Source organism: Liolophura sinensis, chromosome 9 (genome assembly GCF_032854445.1).
Source record: "Liolophura sinensis isolate JHLJ2023 chromosome 9, CUHK_Ljap_v2, whole genome shotgun sequence".
Classification (NCBI taxonomy): domain Eukaryota; kingdom Metazoa; phylum Mollusca; class Polyplacophora; order Chitonida; family Chitonidae; genus Liolophura; species Liolophura sinensis.
In genome coordinates, this window is record NC_088303.1 from 29344217 (window position 1) to 29364581 (window position 20365).

The 20365-nt window shown below is 37.7% G+C and overlaps 1 protein-coding gene across 3 annotated transcripts in view; it reads right to left on the reverse strand.

Annotated features, from left to right (window-relative positions):
* LOC135475097 (D-glucuronyl C5-epimerase-like) overlaps positions 1–6054 on the reverse strand; it is a 73630-nt gene extending 67576 nt beyond the window's left edge. Inside the window, exons 1-2 of one of the 3 annotated variants that reach the window (XM_064754840.1) lie at positions 5926–6035; positions 5711–5801 (exon numbers count right to left, since the gene is read on the reverse strand). The gene's annotated coding sequence lies outside the window, so the exon portion shown is untranslated. Of the gene's footprint in view, positions 1–5710 lie in introns of all 3 variants that reach the window. The other 2 variants (XM_064754841.1, XM_064754838.1) reach the window with 2 other exon arrangements.
* Positions 6055–20365: the final 14311 nt, after the last annotated feature.

Consider the following 20365-nt stretch of genomic DNA (forward strand, 5'->3'; position numbering starts at 1 on the left):
TGGGCAAGGCTGACAGGCTTCAAGACATCCCGTAAGAATAACATGCTTAAAAACAGACTTCTATTTAATCTAACGAGTACCAAAGAATCTAAACACACTGTATACAAGCTTTACATGAAAACTGTACACTCATTGTAAAATTTGAGATGCTTGATGGAACATCTTTGACACAGTAGTTTTTGCAAAAATAATTTGTGATGTTGATTGAAATAGTCATGCACAACACATAGGATCTAACAAACGATGCAAGGTGAGATATGTCCATCCTTTATGTATTTGACTATCCAAGTGATGGTGATTTAGAATGTCAGAACTAAAACTATCCCTCTTGTCATGAAGTGAGAGTGACAGGAAACCTATCATACTACAATTAAACATGGCATAGTGAGATGATTCTGGAGTAAAAGCCCCCATCTTTATATTGATTACCACAGCCACAACGCACAGGAGGACAATGGTCTACATGCCAGACTCAAATAACTCAGGGCTCCTGACCGTGATTGTTTTTGTTATCAAAGAATAATGAAGGAAGGTTGCATGTTTGCCAGATTATGCAATGGAGGACATTTGTGGAATTCCAGGCTCTGTCAAAACCAAACAGGTCATTGGCACAGATCATACAAAGATCAGGATTGTGTTAGAGGCTCCAGCAGACCAGCCCATGGAGAATTATGGAGAAAGTAAATAGGGAGGGGAGCAGCCTGTGGAAAGGAGGCTCACGAGGCACACCTGTGAACTACAATAAACCACAACTAAAATTACACCCGTGAGGAGACAGAAATAGTAATGTCAAGTACGAAAAATACCAGTGTTTCCCTGATTTATTTATGCAACTCTTTCGTGATGAAAGATTTGCCTAAAGTTTAGCTGTCTTTCAAGAGACACATTTTGTTTGATTCTGATTGATTCACCTACCTTAAATGGTCACTTAAAGAACTTTTTCATTAAGTTTGACTGAGGTGTTATGAATAAAATGTTTACATCCAAAGAGTCATATTAAGGCCTTTATGTGCTTCTGAAATTGCACATGCAACATTTTGTATCAAATAAAGCATTATAATGGTTTTACGTTATGATACAACATGTGGTGGACAACCTTCTCTGTGGATACTACCATATAACACCGTCTCTGTCAACACTTGCATACAGGTATGTGACATTCTCATCTGACATCAGCATGCAGCAGCTTTTCTGGTAAGTGTCCACCACTATCACAATTAATACCATGATACTAGCTTGCAAGCACCTGCTCGTCCAGTGGAACATTTTAATGACCATGGTATGGGTCAGAATCTAAAGATCCATCCTGGCCACTGTGCAGGCAGTGGTCAATGTCCACATATTGGAACCTTTAACAGCTAGCACCCCAGGCCAAAAACTACTTTTTAACCAAGTAAAAGCACTGAGCTGTTAAGGAGTGTTTCGGGTCAATTAGAGCCACCAGTCTCCACTGACCAGAGCGCTCAAGCATGTTAAATTGATTCTAGGGATAAGAATGATTGACCTTTCCACTGGTCACCCATCAACCAATAATGGACCACATTCCAGGTATACTCTAGCACTTGGGACATCTAGTAAAGTATCTATATGAATTGTATTTACACACACGGAGCTCATTAACTCGTGGCACAGGCGAGAAAAAAAACTGCTACTTATGTTTCTGAGATGCCTAATTTACTCCCCTCCCCTACCCAATCCTCTCACCCATTCCCTACCCCTTTCTCTCATCCTATCCATTCCCTGTTGCCACCTTACTCACTGGCCTCATTTCTGCCTGTACCCTTTATTCATTTTCCTTTCACACCAGAATAATATAGCATATGCTGCAGCCCACAGGGTTCATTAAAAAACACATTTATAGCTTAATCTTAGGTGTGATCAACACATGCACCACCCATCCCTTTGTATACAATGATATTCCTGACTGCAGAATGTAAAGAATTCATACTATGATACTCTTCACTTTGAAGCATCCGTGTATGACTCTTCTCTTCATCCCTACTTTAACATGCTTTCTCTCGACCTTGATTATTTCCTGGACGAAAAAACATCACGGTGAAACTACTACGCAGTATAATGGCTTCTTCATATAACATCGCATAAAGGCACAATCATACGGATGCTACTGCTTTACGTGTCCAAAGATAGACATTCAGGTACAGCTTCAAGCCATGTAACCCAGGACAGGTTATTTATTCAAAAATTAATATTTCTCTTGATACAACAACTTGACGTAATTATGACGCATCTTGTTAGCCTAAAGTGTGATACACACTGTCTCGTTGTTCACTTTGCACAACAACAAAAAATGCTACGAAAAACAGACCCAAATAAACCGTATGTACACCAAGTACATAACTGCAGTGTACAGTGGGTTGAAATGTTGACTACCTGGTGACACCTGACAAATACATAAGCTTACTTGAATGCAAATGACATATTATAGGTTCTAATCAGTCTCTACCTGCTTAACCTTAACCAAGGTATAACAAATTTTATAGAGACCCATTAAGATGCAAATGAAGAAAAGAACCATTAAGGAGATGAGCAACCTTGAAATTTATTACACTTATCAACCTTGATGTTCTGGAGGTTAAAAAGCAGACTTGAACTTTGTAACAAACACACTGGATACTTATTCACTCCTTAATGGGGGGTGGGGGGGGGGTGGGGGTTAACAGATCAGGGTTAAATCCAAAATGAACTTGAAATACACCTACAGAACAACTTTTGAGCACAGTTTTGAGAAAACTTGTCTTCATTTAAAAAGAGCCTGTAAGATATTGGAACTGGACAATGGGGTGAACTGTAGGCACTGTATACTGGAAACCCCAGACAACAGACATACATCACAAAATGCACTTCATATACAAGACAAATTTACAGGCTGCCCCACCTAATTCAGGCAATTCATATCGCATGATAAATATACAAGACTATACTGCACGAGTCAAGCAGCTTTTTCAAACTGCATTTGAGGGGAGATAAAATGAATCCGGACGCAAAACTTTTATTGAAATCAGAGGATATTTGAAAATTATTTCATGAAAACCAAACACGCCGTACACTGACACATAATGCCTTGACAGGTGTTCAATCTAACTGGACAAAATTATGAGTAGAACAACCCTTACAGACATGAGGTGTACACCTCAGTGTGAGGTATAGAAGAGGTGTGTATGGCGTGTATGCCTCATGTACAACCCTGCCATATGCCTATAACTCAGATGTACCTCAGGAACTTTGAAAAAAATCAACATTTAGAAGATGTACCTTAGAAACTTTGAAAGTTAAAAAAAATGAATGATGTACCTCAGGTACACCTTAGAAACTTGAGTTTTTGAGCAGTTTTTGAACACAACATAATGTACCTCAGGAACTTTAAAAAAATCAACACTTAAAAGATGTACCTCAGTACACCTTAGAAAATTTGAGAGTGAAAAATGTGGCTCAGGTACACCTTAGAAACTTTGAGAGTTTTTGATCATAATTTAGTATGTCATGTACCTCAGGTACACCCCAGCCACTTTTTTAAAGTTTTAAAACAAGAGATCAGACTTACACATCACTTCAGACAAAATGGTGAGTACAAAATTACAAATATTTTTGTGCAAAAGAAAAATGTTTACTAAATAAATATAAGAGTCTGTCTCACCCTATTATGACATTCAGTGTGCAAATATTGACCAATCACTCAGCACGGATATATCTGTCCCTGATTATTCCAAAATGGCTGCCCTGAACAAGGTGCAAGTATATTTCAGGCTGTGGGAAAGCAACCCAATTATGCAATGACTGATGCTTTCTGGAACAGAATTTCTAACATGTTTGGGCACATGAACAGTTCCAAAAGGCATAGAAAAGGAGTTGCACTAAATTTTGACCAAGCAGCTAGAAAGACTAGAAATGTATTTCACTGTTGTTGTACGTCAGCTGAGATTTACAGATACTGTAAACAAAGAACAGCATGCACTTACAAACTTACTTACATTTATCTATAATTTCTACAGCCAATATTTAAGTGTTTTGAGCTTGTTTTCTATCAAAACAAAAGTGAGAACAGTGTACATCCACCTTGCCTATAAGCATGTATCTCAGCTATACCTCACTTGTACCTCAGATACACCTCAGGCATCATATTTTTACCTAATATTTATAGGGTACACCTGCACTCAGGTGTACTACAGGGACCTCAGATACATCTTCAATATACACACCTTAGTTCAGATATGCTACACCTGAAGGGTACACCTCAGACGTACCTCATGTATAACTCTAGTACACCTTATAAGGTCAAGGGAATACATCAACAACTTGAATAATTGAAACTTTGTTCTATGCCAGACTCAAAACATTTTCACTTACATATAAACAATGAGGGTCAGTTCTATGGATATCGAAAGCTGGAGTGCCTTGGTGTAAACCACATTGCATCGGCAATATCGTGACGAACTTTCCGAAGTGTGATGGTGGAAGAAAATTAATGGTCTTCAATGAATATAAGACTGTGCTAGCAGCCTCTCAAGTCAGTGGCCACTGACCACTTATTGAGATCTACATGAAGGCCGTACAAAACAATGAGAACAAGTGAATCTAAAACTTGCTGTCCAAGGCAAGGGTTGAACTTGGAATGGAGGATTTATACACTGAACCCTGTCTCACGTTCCTTGTTCTAGCCCAATGACAGATAAGTATACCTATCAGAGCACATAGTGTAGTAACACAAAATATCATCTACATATATGAATATGACAAAATGGTGAGTACACCTATCAGAGCACACAGTGTAGCAACACAAAATACCATCTACATATATGAATATGACAAGATGGTGATTACACCTATCAGAGTACACAGTGTAGTAACACAAAATACCATCTACATATATGAATATATGACCAAATGGTGAATACACCTATCAGAGTACACAGTGTAGTAACACAAAATACCATCTACATACATGAATATGACAAGATGGTGATTACACCTATCAGAGTACACAGTGTAGTAACACAAAATACCATCTACATATATGAATATATGACCAAATGGTGAAGACACCTATCAGAGCACACAGTGTAGTAACACAAAATACCATCTACATATATGAATATGACAAGATGGTGATTACACCTATCAGAGCACACAGTGTAGTAACACAAAATACCATCTACATACATGAATACAGTTTGGCTTAAAAAGATCAGATAAATACCATCTACATACATGAATATAGTTTAGCTTAAAAATATCAGATAAATACAATCTACATACATGAATGCAGTTTGGCTTAAAAAGATCAGATAAATACAATCTACATACATAGTTTGGCTTATAAGATCGGATTAATGTGACAAAGAGGCAAAAATGTGTGCATGGCAACATTTGTGGAAGTAAATATATTCTAAGGGCTAGATGTCCACAGATGCAGTCACCAGGCTCTCGGCATTTAAAACCTAATTAGCATACACACAAGCTTCAATCTGCTGGGCTAACAGATCGATGAGTCCAATTTTCTCCAAGCGACATGTATCATATGCACAACAACAACAGCACAGAATTAGAGGGTATAGTGCAGGGCTATATAATTATCCCATACAGAATGTGTATATGAAAGAAAAGATCATGAAGAAAGCTCATATGAGTTTGATAGAGGTGTAAAACACTTTTAAGTGACAACAGAGTAGAACTTTCTTTTTAAACAGCTTACCTTAATTACTGCAATCAGCACAAATGACCAGGTTTATAGCGTATCCAGGTAGATTTCTCTGAGTAACACTTCAACAGGTATCGACCTCCACCTGTGGATGTCAGAGGGGAATAAATGGCTCAAACAACTTCATAAACACAGGCCCAGTGAAGCATAGCCTGATAAAAGGTAAGCGGCATTAATGACAACAGCGAACAGGTAGAAGGTTTACCTACACCAGGTAACACATGAACAGAGGCAGTGTACGTAATACAGCCTTAATACACAACCCCAGGGGCTACAATCTAAACGGAAACATCTACAGCCTGAGGGGGGTTCATAACACTGATTTTACCCCAGGTAAAAATCTCTGCCTGAAGTCTTAGACTAGCTACACATGGCTGGGTAAGGGCCTTCGCCGAAGCTGACTGCTTACATCCACTGTCTTAACACAGCACTCTGCCTGCTGTACCTAAATATAGCCTCAAAACAGGTACACTTCAAAGCTAGATAGCGATTGGTTGAGGTTTTTCTCTGGTTGTGTCAATCTGTGAGGCTTCCCAGCTGAGAATTTATCCAGTCCAACCACCTTCCTATTCCTATGCACTTCTTAACTTCTTTGTCAATCTCAAGTGGTTATCCTAAAGTAACATTTCACCAACAAGCTTACAGCACTAACTATATATATATATATATGTAGAAACACCATCAGAATACATGGCATTTGAATAATCGGCTTAAAATAAATGCACTTCAGCCAACCTCTAATCAACTTCCGATCCTTGTGTTTAACTTACCAGCTTTATATTTATAGACGTGCATAGTTATGTTAATACATGTGAAGAAGTTTCACTTTTGTTTTGACTCATGCCTCAACCCATTTATTTTTCCACCCTGCTGACTGACAACATACACACACAACTGAACAGAACTGGGTCAGGTGGTTTTCCTGTCTTCCTCCACACTGACACCGCTGAAAATCACTGAGGAGGGATGGGCATTTAGAACATATGTACCCAGGTAAATAGACATCAATTTGAATATAATAAATAACAATTAAAGCTGAATTTGCAAACAGACCAACATCCCAATTGCTTTATACATATGTATGTTTTTTGATATATCAGAACCACGTGTTTTGATTCCCCATGATTTTCTTATACAACAGACTTAGGAAACAAACAAGCTGTCAGCCATGTTGGTGAAAAATTAGGTACAGACTGATAAACCATGCAGATATGCTAAAATGAGACTGCCAAGATATGTCAAATCTTCTTAAAGAGATTTACATCAATGGTGTTCGAGGAAATCTACAAAATACCATTTTCTTTGAAATACACCAGAAACCAATTTATTCTTCAATCAATTATAATGCTTGCAATAATTTTTGAATTTATTCCAGTAAAATCACCTTTAAATAGAATTCTCTAAATATGCAAAATCAATTATCATGATTATGATGTCATTTTACTTCACTTATCATCCATGAAGCTTATCTATGAACCCATATTATCTTACCCCTATACAAGGATCATCATATCAAATAATGGTGGTCTGCTCTAAGAAATAATACAACTTTCCCACATGCAGAAATTTCCAGCTATTTATAATTACATGTAATTAAATGAGGCCCCGGCATGTAAATTGATTGAAATGGCACTCTTCCATTTTACCAACTTTTCCAGGTACCATGTATATAGTACTGAACAGTTGTATAATGCTCTAGTCTATTGATAAATATCCTCATATTGCAAGTGAGCAATTATTTACAGTAGAACATCGTTTCCTAAATCATGGGTTATTTCATTTTAGCAAATACTGACCATCATTTATCCCTTTGTTGATAATTTGTAGTAATTTGCTTTGAAAACACTGCTGGTCTTAACACATAAACAACACAGATGATCTTGCAACCATCCAAAATGATGTGAAATTGTGGGATATGCGAGCCCTTAGGACATGTCTTCTTATATGTATGACATAAATGTCAATTTTACATCAGACCTTGAGGCAGCAAATATGTTGCTTTAAAGTTTCATCCACCAATAATGATTGCCTGTAGATACGATCATATTCAAAGTGACTTATTTGCTGCTCATTTCTGACATACATGTATTTTTTCATTTTTGAGAGACCGGCCTGGATAGCACAGTTGGTAGAGCGTCCGCTTCGGGACCAGGATCAATCCTTGGTCAAGTCACACCTAAGACCTTAAAAGAGGAAGTTGTAACTTCCTCGCTTGGCGTTCAGCATGAAGGGGATAGTGCAACGACTGGTTGACCCGTATCAGTATAATGGCTCGGGCGGGGCAGCTTACTTGCCTTCGGTAAGTCGTCTCAGTGATGCAGCACTAAATAAAAGAGCGGTGGAAATCCGTCCTGCAACAAGGAGGCACATTACACGTGCATGCACCCTAATGATTCCTTCGTCGTCATACGACTGAAAAATTGTTGAGTACGACGTTAAACCCCAAGCACTCACTCACTCACTCATTTTTGAGACACTGGGTCTGTTCTTTTCAGTTAATATGTATACATGTATATGTAGCAGGAAGATTTAGTTTCTTTTTTTTTTTCACATGGTTAGTTCATCAAATAAACAACATATTCCTATCTTTGCTTTTTCCCAAACTGGCAGAGAGATTCTTTTTTTTTTAAGCACTGCTAATATCTGTCCTAAAAATGAGAAGAATTGGGGTAACCAAAGTCCTATAGCAGCCAGCCCATAACCACATCACCCCACATATTACTGCACAACCACCTGGCCAGCCATCACTCTCTTAGACAGAATAAATCATTGAATATTCATTGAGCCATTAATCATCAGCGTCTTTTTAGATTTATGTGTTTCGTTATATAAGTACATGTACCTCACGCATTTATCCAGGTTTTTCTATGAAATGTGAAAAATGAATGTCTGCTGTGTCGCCTGCTAACTGTAGAGGTGGCCATTAACAAATTTTATACAGTTTTAACATTGTGACTACATCGCACATGTTAAAATCCTCATCCTAAACCCACCCTGAATAACAGTTCAGTAAAAGTATGGAAGTACATAAGTATTACATGTACTTTTACAAGTATGGATGTATCTAAGTATTACATGTACCTTTTGCTTTTCTTAGCAGACTAACTTCTAACCTTTTAAACAGACTAACTTCTAAGTTTCCTAGCAGAATATCTTCTAAGCTTTCAAACAAACTAACTTCTAAGTTTCTTGGTAGACTAACTTTTAAGCTTTCAAACAGACTAAACTTTTCAAACAGGCTAACTCCTAAGCTTCCTAGCAGTCTAACTTCTAAGCTTTTCAGCAAAATGACTTCAAAGTTTCCAAGCAGACTAATTTCTAAGCTTCCGGGCAGACTAACTTCGAAGTTTCTTAGCAACTGACTTCTAAGCCTCCTAGCAGACACCTAATCTTCCCAACCCTGAGCAGATTGACTCCTATTAAAGCTTCCTCACAGACTGACTTCTAAGCTTCCAAGCAGACTGACTTCTACGCTTCCAAGCAGGCTGACTTCTAAGCTTCAAGCAGACTGACTTCAAAGCTTGAGAGAGAACAACTTGTACATGTTGGATGATGCTCAGTGTCTAGCATCTTACGTCTGAAGAAGTGCCAATTTTACATTTACTTACATGACAAGAATTCTCCTACTGCATTAACCAAAACTTTTTGGTATTATTTGAGTTTGTGTGAAATGTTATGTGTACAAGTAGGCTTGTTTTACAAGCCATTATGACTGGATTCAATTGACTTTCTACACACTAAAACAATACACTACTGCATTTTTACATTCCCACTTACAGATTTTTTTTCTCCTGATTTTTGACATCTAGGAAGCATGTGAAATTTTGAGACTCCAGTACCTGCCACTACAACCGGACCAATTCAAAACCGAAAATGGTGTATATGTCCCAGCTACTATATAGTAAACGCAAGCTGGCCACAATGTAGAATTGCCTTGTTGACAGTGATATCTATATGCGTCACCCCCTAATTAGGGTCAGTTATGGTAAATAACTTTATAATTGCTTCAGCTGATGATTAGCGTTACTGTTAATGTGTAAATACCCTTCACATATGTGTATGTGAACTGTCGCTTTGAAATATAATAGACCTTGGTAATGCCTAGAACAATCAGGTACTTCAGAAGCAAACATCAAGGTAACCCATCATAGCTAATTTATGAAACACAATAGCACAGTGTCCTTTCTATTTGTCCTGACCCTGCTGTGGGTACTTAGGAGAGGAATAAATGGAAATGACATCACAAGCATCATAAATTTAATATAATTGGTCATAAACTACCCATCCTCATTTTCCCAGCATGTTGGAACAGCAGCATCTATTTGTTTGGCAAGTACGCAATCAAGCTGTGATCAAGTACATATACATGTATCTGTGAAAGCAAAAGATGGACTTAGTTCCGAATACACTGAAAGATTCTTTCATTTCCGTGAATATTAAATAGTTCGGTACAACTTAGCACGAATGCTTAACTGAATGTCACCAGGCAAAACACTGAATGACAGTCAAATTTAGTCTTCTAGAATTAACACTACCACATAAGCCTTTGATCTTTGAAATTTCTGATCTTACTAATCATAATGGAACTTGGAGCAATACCATGTCTATGATGTTTCCAAAAGGAATGACTAATGGCTGTTTCTTGGAGTTTTGTTTTCTTGGACTGAATGTTAATTAAGATTGATTAACCAAATTTCTTGTTTGCAATGACATCTTTATGGGAACTACTAACCTGAATTGAGGAAACAAATAAATTTTTTTTTATATCTTTAAGAATATGAATGAAGTAGACCAAAATTCTGATGTGGTATAATACTTTTGTGGTTAACTTCCGATACAGAGCATATAAGGTGTATGTGTACGTAATATTTAAAAGTTTAATCTTATTGAGGTGAAAATCTGGTTCAGAACATTTGTCAAAGTTCTGAATTACTTGATCAATTCTGAAATTATGTGAGAATCTGCCTTAGTGTAAAGTACTTGGCAACACTTAAGTTTCATCATAAGTTCATGTCATTTCCTTCCCTATTTCTTCTTTCCACTGTTGATTTTTAAATTCATATTGCTGTTATATCATCTGAAAACACAACATATGGAAACCATACTTCTGCATGCTACACGTTAGCTGTATTGTTATTAATCTTATTTTATTTCACACAACCCACAGGACCAACATTTAATGGACATTGGACAAGTGCCTTTATAAACTGAGGCATGCCAATCTCCATAATTAGTAAAAAATAAATATGTAAAAAATATTTAAGCATCATGCTATAGCATGATTATAGCAAGTCAAAAATGACTTTTATTGTCAAAAGTGCATGCGCAGAAACTAAGAGGGACAGACAGACAGATCGACAAAAAGACCTACAATTAAGTCCCAATAATTGGTTTTGTAGAGGCAAGTAAATATCACAAAATATTACTTAAGGTGCTGATGGAAATTCACATTGTTTCCTATGAGGACACCATCCTACTTCCAAACAAACTTCAAAACATCTTTCTAAAATCAATAAAACTCTCAGAATCATGTAAAATTTGCAGCTTAATCAATGGCGAAATTTTAGGTCATCTAATTACCTCACTCTTTGAGTTCCAATGTCAAGAGATATGTCTTTATTGTCAGGAGACTATAACTTCCTGGGAATCATGCAGGCAAAGTGGGCATCTTTCAGGATATAAAGCATTGTATGAACATCATTGTTTGCAGCTGGAAGCACTCTGCTGTTTCATCTAAAGACATCCAGACCTTGTGGTACATGTACATGTTTAAAGTTCTTTTATACGATGTACATGTAGATAACAAACCGGCAGAGATGAAAGCCTAATTCATGGTTCTTGAGAAACATAGTTACACAGGCTGTTAAATCTTAAGGGGATGATCTAGCGTTACATTAAACTATAGAATATATTCCCATTGATTTTGAAGCCCATTTAGAGCCACAATGAATTAAGCATATACACGTAACAAGGACTGTCACGTATACTGTCTCTGTCATAATTAAACCATTCAAAATGCTCATGTATGCAGAAGCTATCAAAACTGTTCCCAATGCTATATCTATAACAAATTGTCCAAAACCTGTCTTGAAAGCATAAAAATGTTGTCCCTAGGAAGCATGAAGCCCTCATGACCTTACTGCAGGGACATCTATAAGAACATAAGACCATGGCGCTTAGGCTCGTGTTTGTCTTTAATAATTGATGATGCCTCAACTTAACTATGACAGTGTCCCTCTGTGCTCAGCAGAAAGCGTGCTAATGGCCAGGTAAAATTCAATTCTAATTAGACACCTCATTTATCAACTGGAGAAAACACATTTGGACAGCTACTCAGCAATGTGTTGACAAGGTGAGAACTGTTAAATGAGCTATTCTTTGCATCAAGCCATTTACACCTTCTTCTGTTTCAATAGAAGAACACCATCTTTTAAGGCATCTACAAGTACTGGCCTACAGATGTCCCTTACTCTGTAATTTGTAGATCTACAAATCTAGAGTCCATGTAACACAGAAGCTGTGGTACATGTACTTCCCAGGGAGCTGGTTTTTTGGCAACTAGTTGCATGTTGGTTTCCTGCTGGCTCTGTCGGGTCATTTAGGGCTTATACATCTAAAACATCACCGTAAATCTTGTAGCATATCTTTTATTATGATTGACACCTAGTAACCCTCAGGCTTAATATCACAAATTTAGACAGGATGGGAGACAAAAGTACTACTGGTCATCAAACCTTTTTTAATCCAAATCAATTTACTCCCAACTTGAGGACGCTTGTCAGAAACGTTTTCTGTTTTGGCGCTCCAACCCTTTGCAAGAACCAATCCTGGAAAGGCTTCAGACGAGAACTGCATTACCAAAGTTTTCAGTTCCCGCTGACTTCTATTATTAAATCAGCCACAGAACAGACAGTACAGATATTTGGGTGTCATGTGGAATGAATACACTACACAAGTGAAACACTTTCTTTAAGTGGCTTTATGGCGCAAAATCATAGTCATGTTGTATCTCTTGAAGATTCCTAAAGGTTTATAGGGTGATTGGCTTTGTTTTTTGTTTTGTAGGTTGCATTTCTCAAAACCAAATATGATAAAGTAATGGTAAAGATGAAAGTGTCTCTTGAGAGTAAGACCAGAGTAGTAATGGCAGTGTGATATCTGGTAAATGGTCATGTCGCAAAGTTCGTCCTCATCTTGATTTACACAAGTCGGGGTTTTATTCTGGCTGTTTATGTAAATACTTATTTATTAGCAATTTACAATGTGCATTTGCATTTGCACTGGTGAGCGACTCGGGAGTCAATTTTCCTGCAGTATCACTCTAGCCCCTGGGCCATGAAGGCCCCAGGAAAGTCTGAGCATCGTCCTGTTATAAACATGGATGGCTACATATATATACTAATATCAGAAAATTTTGATGAAAAGAAAAAACTGATAATTTTTACGTTTCTGTTGATCATACATATGATTTTATAAACATTTCAAATCCATACTCAGCATTATTTTTTACATATATGATGGCAGTTAGTTTTGGCAAGTCACTTACAACCTTTCCCATGAGTGCCATACAGATTTACATATTATACTGATGAAAGGCAATGAGGTGCTCGTAAAAGTCCTTTCTGCCTGTATCAAGACGGTCCAAAGCTGTGAACTCATTTGTTCTTTCCTTTCTTACATCACAATTATCGGTGTACTTGTGCTCATAAAACATATATGATGTACACAAACACTCCAATGTCACAGAAGAAAACAATGTGTTCTATTGTCATCTGGGCCTTCTGTGTAGCTCCTCCTCGAGTCACCCACAGGTCTTCAATAAATATTAGATTGGACATACAGCACCACGAGAACTGCTGACGATGCAAGGCCGCACATGAAATGACATTAGATTGGACATACATCTTCAGTAAGAGTGAGGCATACAATCTACAAAGCCAGGGTTGAACCTGCACCTATGTGATTTGACTGACTTACTGAATTTAAGTTTTTATACCATACTCAAGAATACTTCACTCACACGATAGCGACCAGCATTATGGTGTAAGAAAACTGTACAGAGTCAGGGGAAACCCACGACAATCAGCAAACTGCTGCAAGGCATTCCCAAGCACGGCACCTCATGTGTCTTAGCAGTTAAAGACACACATCTTAACCACTCAAGCTATACATACTAAAAACATTTCGTCTAGACAAGTAAAATTATAGTACTTATGGATGAATGTATAGATGAGCATACCCCAACTTATTTCTTAATTAAGTTTCAAACCAACTTCAGCTGAACTGTGTTTTTGCCACATGTAGCTATCGCGTATATGATGGGCCGTGCAGCTTCATCATGTCTTGTTTATACAACCAGCCAATCTAATCAACGGGGTGTCTAACTATTTATATATAGCCTGGTAGATGTAACATGATGTGACTGTCAGTTTTGAGGACTAGGATACATATCTGCGGACATTCGCCTGGGTCCAGCTGCCAGAATGTGGCTCCAATTTGGCCATCACGTGGGACAATTGGGAACCAGAGATTGGCCATTCTCTCAGATAACATGGGATCAGCTGCCTGATGATTATATATCATTCTGAAACGAGTTATTGATGGTACAACAACGGATACAAGTCTCATCATCGCATCAATCAAGCATAAGGCAGGATCAGGACACGTCCTTGTGCTTGTGTCTTGATCTTATCACTGCTGAATTCTACACGTAAAACTACCAGGTGTTCACATAAGAAACTGGAATAAACATCTAAACCGAGTATATGCCATAACATAACAACTTAAACTTGTTGAATGTCTTTCTGAGGAACTATTTAGATTTCTTCCAAACCAGAAATTCCTATTTTTCTCTGTCTCTGACAGTTTCACAGATTGTGGTAGATTTATTGTAATATAACTGAGATGACATTGACACCTATAAGCAAGTGCAATATTAAGTTTAGCAAAGCCATTTGGGGTATTAAGTCCATTTTGGGGTTGCTGAACACAATCATGTATCATACAGTGCGTGTAAAAACACATAAATTTTTACCTGAAACATTGCAAAAATTATTTAGAAAGAGAGGCTGTCAAAAAAAGTCACCAATCAGTCCAGGCAATGGGAAGTTTTCAGTCTTTGTTCATATGGCCTGTAACAACAAATTATGAAAAAGCAATACCAATACCTCCAAGTCCCTCAGGCAAAAAGGAGCACGAAAACAAAAATGATGGTGAAAGTTTGACACAATTTAAAAAATAGGTTACGGGTTAAGAAGTGCGACTGATGACGATAAATGTCTGCCAAAAACAGGATGCTGTCACATGATGACACATCGCATCAAAGGAACATTCTTTTTATTTCTTACCAGTATACATAAATGTTTATTACATCAAAAGGTGTGTAAATAACAATGCTGAGTTGTGTATAGACAATATAAACTTTTAATTAGACATACGCTCGTCGAACAACATAGTTTAATTGTATTTGTGAAAAAACAATCCTGCTTTTGTTCACTGCTCCAAAACAAAAACTAGAACAATGCATATGATTAGATTAAAAGTTAAACCTGCTTGTGATTAAATTAATTGAAATTAACTTTTTCTTTGGATTTGCTTCACCCTTAATGGAATAAACCTATTGTTGCATGACATCATCTCTTGTTAAAAGCGAATCCTTCATTAATGGTGTATTTCGCTGAACAAACTCAAAAAATGCTGAATTTCTTTCTGGGGTATGTCCCTTTTTAAGGCCAATGTATTTGACTTCCAGGACCTATCATTATATGTACATTATATCAGCCTTGATTAAAGATTAAGATTTATCTAACATTTGTATGTTGAACAATTTCTTTTTTCAATTTCTTTTACTTACATTATACACGAATGCATTATTCCTTTGTTTTTATTGCTTACCTCAGGCACCTGCTTGTGAACAATATAAGTGGGCAACTGCTATAATCACATGTTACTGTAACAGTATGCATGTAAGTTACAAACTTACACTGATAAGTGACATATATTAAAGGTGAAAAGTAGTGTCACAAAAAGATGTAACTGTCAATGTTAATAAGCGTCCAATAACCCCATGTACACAAATCAGACACAAATTAGTGAGGTGAATACCAGCACTATAAAACGTGCTAGACAAAGATAACCTTGGCCGAGTCCTGCATTACCACAGGTTAAGTACAGCATAACAACAGTTACCCTATTAGTCGAAACGCAAGCCTTACATCAAGGTTAATATAGCAATGCCACAAGAGTAGACATGCTACTTAATGGTGAAGTACTGTATTAAAGTTACCCTGACAGAGCCAACTATGTGCACCTAGACATGTTCTACTAACTGAGCTCTGACAGGTACTAATATTGTGTGCAGATAATTGAGGCTGCAGTCAGCTCCTCTGATGTCGGTGTGCGCAGGCGACTGTCCGCGTGTGGGTCTTATCAGTTAGAGTCATCTCTGCGTTACATCACCCCCATGGGACTGATTACTGGTACACCCTATTAACACTACCTTGGCCCCAGCCCATCAGAGCAGAACTGATTTCATGGTCAATTCCAAGTCACACCACTGAGAAGGTTTTTTCTTTTTCAGATGAAATAAGGCTTATATATGACATAGTGCAGCATAAACTCTGGTAAGAATTTCAGAGTTATTTTACAAGGTACACCAACACCACACTGATACTACATGTTCTTTTCATGGGGCTTCTATGGCTGAGTGGTTAACGAGCTAGCAATGACCTGGGAGCCCCTTACCTCTGAGTTCAAATCCAGCTCATGCTAGCTCATGGGAAGGTCAGCCAGCAACCTGCAGGTAGGCTTCTCCTGGTTTCCTGGTACCTGTGCTGGCTGCCGTTTTATAAGTGAAATGTTCTTGAGTAGGTTGGTAAAGTCACTGAATTAATGTTCATTTTTCTTAACAGTGGAATGGGGTTTTGCTGAAGAAAAACTTAAAACATACTTTATATATTTATTTACTTGATTGTTTAAAGTCATACTCAAGAATATTTCACTTCTATAATGGGATCCCGTCAACCGTCTTGACCAGAGAGCCCTTTGGCAAGTTAACTCTCACCACGTGTGAGATATTGAAGAGTAACATTCTTTTCTTTACACCATACAAGCAAAGCAGCTATTAAAGTTTGTCAAAAAAAACATGCATTTTTAGACAAATAAATGTCAAAAACTATTACTTTTGGTTGTGAAACATTCATATTCCAATATGATATCATTCTACCTTCAAAGCAAACCTTAAAATTTCTTTCTAGGATTAGAACTCTTTTCAGAATCAGGCACACTGAGAATCTTTATAGTCATGGACATAATTTCAGGTTTAGCACTTCTACAGTCTTTAAAAGTGTTTGTTTTTGGAAGCATCAGGTATCAAAACAGCTGGTACCAGATCTGATAAGACTCTTATCTTTCTAAACATCTACGCGTAACTAGTTGTCCATAGTTAATATATGGGAGATAATGTTCTACATTATTCATTTCACTAGTCCTTAGGCATGAGTGAGTGAGTGCTTGGGGTTTAACGTCGTACTTATCAATTTTTCAGTCATAGGACGATGAAGGAATCCTTAGAGTGCATGAAATGTGTCATCTTGTTGCAGGATGGATTTCCACCGCTCTTTTATCTAGTGCTGCTTCACTGAGACGCCTTACCGTGGGCAAGTAAGAAGCGCCGCCCGAGCCATTCTACTGATACGGGTAAACCAGTCATTGCACTATCCCTTTCATGCTGAACGCCAATCGAGGAAGTGACAACGTCCTCTTTTAAGGTCTTAGGTATGACTCAACCCCAGGAATGACCCTGGATCTACTGCTCCCCAAGCGGACACTCTACCATCTGTCCTTAGGCATGAAGTAGTGCACACTAACGAGAGACCATTATTACTGGAGGGCATTTGTGATCTTACAGGATCTTTATTCACACCTTTGATCTCCATTTTACTGGTAGGAGCTGGGGGTTGAATACTATGAATAAAAGCACTTACGGTAATTACGGTTAAAAAGTCCATATACTAATTACCTGCCAATCTCAAACTTGGTAAACACTCAAGAGGAAGGTTCTTTTACAATACAGCTCCTTTTTAATTAACAAAATTTTCTACCCAGCAGCAAATTTTATACAAACTTCATGTGAACCATATTGCCCCTTTAATTCAAAATTAGTATGTTTAGTTAAGTACTACTGTAATTCTTCAAACTTTTCACAGGTTTGCAAACCGTGTATTCAAGCCTATTCTGCAGGCATCATTTTGTGCAGACTGATGAAACTATACTTTTTGTGAAGCCCTGAAACTGGCCCACCCAACCACTGTATTTTTGTCTCCAAATCAATTCAAAAATGTGCATCAATTGTACTGAATGCTACTCTTTCAAATGTGAAAAAGTTGAGGAATTAGGGTAGTACAAACTGTCTCTTTTTAAATATGCACCCAAAGAAGGTTCTAGAAGGACTCTTTTTTATCATATTAACAATAAACCAGTCAAGAACAGAACAAGGGTTATGCTTCACAACATGGGAGCAGGAAACACTGCATTGGCCTATATACAAATATACAGAGACCACTGTTCATCACACAGACGTACACAACAGACATACCCCCTCAGGTATGAAAACTAAAATCCAGGTTAGCTTTTGTGGTGTGTCATTTTACCTACCTTTCAATGCACAATGTTTTTTTATCGGTTTGTAGACTATAATAGAAGTTGATCTCCTTTAATGGTACTTTGTGGGCAATGTAGGGTAAGGGGGTGTTTTGTTAACTTTTGTAAGGCTAGATTCATTTCACCGACCTGTATGGAAGGACACAAAACCTTGTTCACCTCATCAGCAAACCAGAGCACACAATACACATGTATCTCCTGGTGAGCCTATCAAAAAAGCTTTCAAATGGTAATACACAAACTGTAAAATATTTTCTAGTAACTTTTTTGGAAAAGATATTCTATCATCCCTCTGACAACGAAAGTGTGATGAGATGAGCAGAGGGCAAATACGATACAATCCAACAAATTCATTCAAACTCAAAGCTTTACAAGTCTGAAATAGTGTGACTTATTTTTAAAAAATTAAATTCTTAACAGCCTTAGATATAATACTGTGAAAGCCCAGATTTATCATCAGATTTTTTTATCTAAAAGGATAGATGAAAAGGAAGTCTAAAACAAAGTTTTAATGGAAATGAAGAAAGTTATGCGAAAAAATGAAAACAAAAAATTCATCTTTGAGGCATATTTTATATCTCTTCATACCTGCTCTAATTTATTTGCATTTTCCATCAATGGTCGCAAATTTTCAGAAATGACCCCATGTACTGATGAACTTACAGTAAGCACAGGTCCTGCTTACTTGTAGCTCACATCTACGCCCCAACTCTTCCTCTCAAGACTTACTAGAGTTGTTTTGACAGCTATGACCAGTGATGTCACCAATGCAGGCAACTTACATGACTATTTGGCTATTTGCAAACACTGTATTCAAAGCACCTAAATTTCACTCTAAAATTCACTGCCACCTTCACATATGTACCTAACAAGCTCCCTGCTACAAGACCACTGCTGATGTACCAAGAGATTTTGAGTCACAAACCTTTATACTGTTTAAGAGCCAATTTAAGTTCAAATTATTTGCAGCTTACATTGATCAAATAGCAATTTTCTTTTCTTTTCTTTTTTTTTTCATTTACACATACTTCGCCAAAAAATCTAAATCTTGCAATCATGATGAACACAGATACATATAAATAAGGTGCAAAACATACATCTTCAAAGTTAACTTAGATCTGGTTGCAAGGTTACCAAAGAGTTCGCCTGTAGGAGACACATGCATGCGAAACTTCAGCTCAATACATAAAGAACTGAAGTCAAACAATTTGGTAACTTATGGTAATGAATTTGCACACATAGCATCAGTAATGGAATGTCCCCCTTGTGTCATTGTGCTCTACCTGAGTTCAACACCTGCATTATACCCCCCACACATTGTTTCACATTGATTCCAATATACACAGGACTCTAAGTCTTGAGAGACCGGCAATGATGGCTCGATTGGTAGAGCGTTCACTTTGGGGGCGACACATCCAGGGTCAATCCTGGGTCAGCTAAAGGCCTCAAAAGAGGAAGTTGTAGGTTCCTCGGATGGCGTTCTGCATTAAGAGGACAGTACGACGGCTGGTTGATCCGCATCAGTATAACGGCTTGAGTGACATGGCTAAATTGCATTTGTTCAGTCGTCTCAGTGAAGCAGCACTAGATAAAGGAGCAGTGGAAATCCGTGCTGCAACAAGGAGGCACATTTCACGTACATGCACTCTTAAGCACTCCTTCGTCGTCGTAAGCCCTAAGCACTCATTCATTCACTCGTGAGTTTGTAATGTACGGTATTTAGTATGCACAGAGCAAATGAACGATGGAACATCCCCCTCATGTTACTGTTCTGTACATGTGTGGAAAAACCTCATCTTAATATCTGCAGTGCTTTTTATATATTCATTTGATTGGTGTTTTACGCCATACTCAATAATATTTCAGTTATATGACGGCGGCCTGCATTATGGTGGGAGGAAACTGGGCAGAGCCTGGGGGGAAACCCACAGCTATCCACAGGTTGCTGGCAGACCTTCCCACATACGGTCGGAGAGGAAGCCAGTACAA